Below are 3169 nucleotides of genomic sequence, written 5' to 3'. Positions count from 1 at the left end.
AGCTCTATTCTGGAATAAGGGGTGGGGAGCAGCAGCTCATTTGCATTTAAAGAGACAGGCCCGAAAAACAGTGTGTTTCTGCTTCCACTCAAAATAGGCATTTTCAAAATGATATAATAAATGATCTGTGGAGTATTTTGGGCTGAAACTTCACAGACACATTCTGGGGACACCAGAGACTTATATTACATATTGTAAAAAGGGGCATAATATGTCTCCTTTAAGGTGAGTAGTCACTGTTCACACAGTTTCAATAAATTGCGATGGGTTAAATAAACTCAATAAGCAGACAGACGTGACTACAGTCAAGCGCAGACCAGTATTGAAGTGCAACGGAAATAAGCAGCAGTCAATTAATTAATACTGCAGCAGCGGAGGACTATTATTCTGCTGAGTGATACTGTGGAAGAACTGATGACAGCACGGTTTGATCTTCGGCTGACCAATCAGCAGAAAGCATTTTGACTAGTTTGTCTTTCTGAAATGAGAAATGCATGCACAATATTTAGTCTATTTGACTTTTGCATAACAAATCTTTCATTTGAAACACATTAACATGCTATAGTTTTGTCTATGGCTTACTGTGCCAGGACAGGCTCATTGCTGTGCATAGTTTCCTGATGCATCAGATGACAAGGCTTTGGGTGGAGGACACTGATATGCCCATGTGTGAGACATATGTCATCTGTGCTTATTACATAATTACAATCCGCCAGCCTGAAAGCAAACATTTGCCCCAATATAAGGTTGTTTATGAATCAACAATCCAGCTCTTCTCTTTGTAGTTACTCGGTGTGTTTTGCTGCTGTATTAAAGATGTAATCCATGGCCTGGCTCATCCAGTTCCCAAACTGATCACTTGGCGTGCTGTCATGAAGGGTTTCCCTGTGTGTCACAAACATCACACAGTGTGCCTGTGAATCACTTGTTTAAAGCACTCAGTTGTTCTATGATTAGAAAGCTTTTAGTCACACACTGCAGTGGTTTCATTTAGCGGTTGGAGTGCTGGATAAGTGCTCTGTGCCCTGTTAATATTCTGTTAACTGATTCTTGAGAGAGGAATAACAGGCTACATATGCTCAAATATAAATGGTTATGTATTAAGGAATTCATTTGAATCTCGGGGGCCAGTGAGATTTTTTTTCTTTCGAAAGAAATGATTGCTTTTATTTAGCATTGATACATTAAACTGATGTGACAGTAAATACATTTATGAACAGTTACATAAGATCTTAATTATAAATAAATGTTGTTCCTTAGAACTTTCTATTTATCAAAGATTCCTGAAAAAATATTAAGCAGCACAACTGTTTTCAGCATTGATAAGAAATGTTTTTAAAGCACCAAATCAACATATTAGAATTATTTGTGAAGGATCATGTGACACTAAAGACTAGAGTAATGATGCTGAAAATTCAGCTTTGCTTTCACAGAAATAAGTTACATTTTAAAATACACTAAATTAGAACATAAAATGTTATCATGACAGAATAAGCATGATTAAAAAATGATGCACCAAATTTAGATCTGGTGGTGTTTTCTGACTTTTATTTCACTTTATTTTTCATGTCAGTCTTTTAAATCTCTGCTCAAATAAATAACAGTGCAAAATGCTTTTTGGTGTCAGTATATATCAGATGATCGTGACTAAGGCTTCTGTCTGACACTGTGGAGGATGGGAACAGTGAACCAGTCAGTTTGGAAAATAAAGTAAACACACATAAATCAGTCATCAAACATCTGAAGTGAATGTATATCTGCCCAATGACCCAATACTTTTTAAATAATTTCAAACAGTTTTCTGTAATGTACAAGAAAAATACAACTACAGAGTGTCATAATATCCTATAATGTGTTAGTAAATTATATGTACTCATTTTAAATGAATGAAATTAACAAATAAATAACAAATTAAGACAACTTGCTGAAAACATTCCCTCACCGCTGTTGTATATCAGTAACAAGATTTTAATCCAGCAATATTGACTTTTAATGCAATAACTAAGGCAAATGTGCAATAAAGAATATGTTGATTCAAACAAACAGACAGTTACAATAGTAACAATACAGTCAAACGTAAGTGATACAATCGCAGACTCACGAAGGCAAATTTCATATAGTTACCAAAAATATCTTCACGTGACCAGGCTTCCGTACCTGCAATGCCTCCGATGGTGACTCGAGTTTATCCATGCCTCCATAACAAACATACAGTATTTTGTGATGTTTTTAAGCCACAGAGGAAACCAAGGCAGAGCAACAATGTGAGAGAAACAGAGGTGTGTGGAATGGAAACACTTTCATCCATCCCTGAGGGTCTGATGGGTCTCTCATATTTTTGAGCTCCGTTGTTTGGTGAAGGCAGAGATCACCCCTGAATGCAGATCCACAGTCCGCTTTGACTTCTTAACTTGTGACACTGCCTGATCTGAAAGCCGCAGTTAGGGGTGCTCTCACTGAGGTCAGTTTGTCATACAGAGGCCGCGGGCAGTGGATGCTGAGTTCTTGGCTCTCTGCACCACAGCCTGACACTTTTCACGTTTCAGAAGCTTGTTGTTCTCAAACACTCCCTCATTTCGCGGAGCACCATGGGAACCATCTGGAAATGTCAGCAGCCCTATGGAAAAAATACCATATTTATTCATGGTATAATCTTCACAAATCCTAAACCCAATGCCACATATATGAACAATAATTAAAATAAAAATACTTTTTATTATCCACCTTTTTTATAACATATAAAAATGTGTAACTTAAATGTGTGAGGATTCCAGTTATTTCAGCTGTACAAAAACAGCCGTTATGCTGCTTTATATTGCAAACTTATTTCTTATAATGAATGTGCTGGTTTGTAGCGCATATAGTTTTACCATTTGTTATTCTTCTAGTTATTTACCTACAGCGGCAAATTTATCTGAAGTCTCACACATTCACAGAAAATCTTACAGGTGCATCTCAATAAATTAGAATGTTGTGGAAAAGTTCATTTATTTCAGTAATTCAACTCAAATTGTGAAACTCGTGTATTAAATAAATTCAATGCACACAGACTAAAGTAGTTTAAGTCTTTGGTTCTTTTAATTGTGATGATTTTGGCTCACATTTAACAAAAACCCACCAATTCACTATCTCAACAAATTAGAATACTTCAAAAGACCAATAAAAAAAA

The sequence above is a fragment of the Sinocyclocheilus rhinocerous genome, unplaced genomic scaffold (assembly GCF_001515625.1).
Source record: "Sinocyclocheilus rhinocerous isolate Xijiao unplaced genomic scaffold, SAMN03320098_v1.1 scaffold1069, whole genome shotgun sequence".
Classification (NCBI taxonomy): Eukaryota; Metazoa; Chordata; class Actinopteri; order Cypriniformes; family Cyprinidae; genus Sinocyclocheilus; species Sinocyclocheilus rhinocerous.
This window is presented reverse-complemented; position numbering follows the sequence as displayed.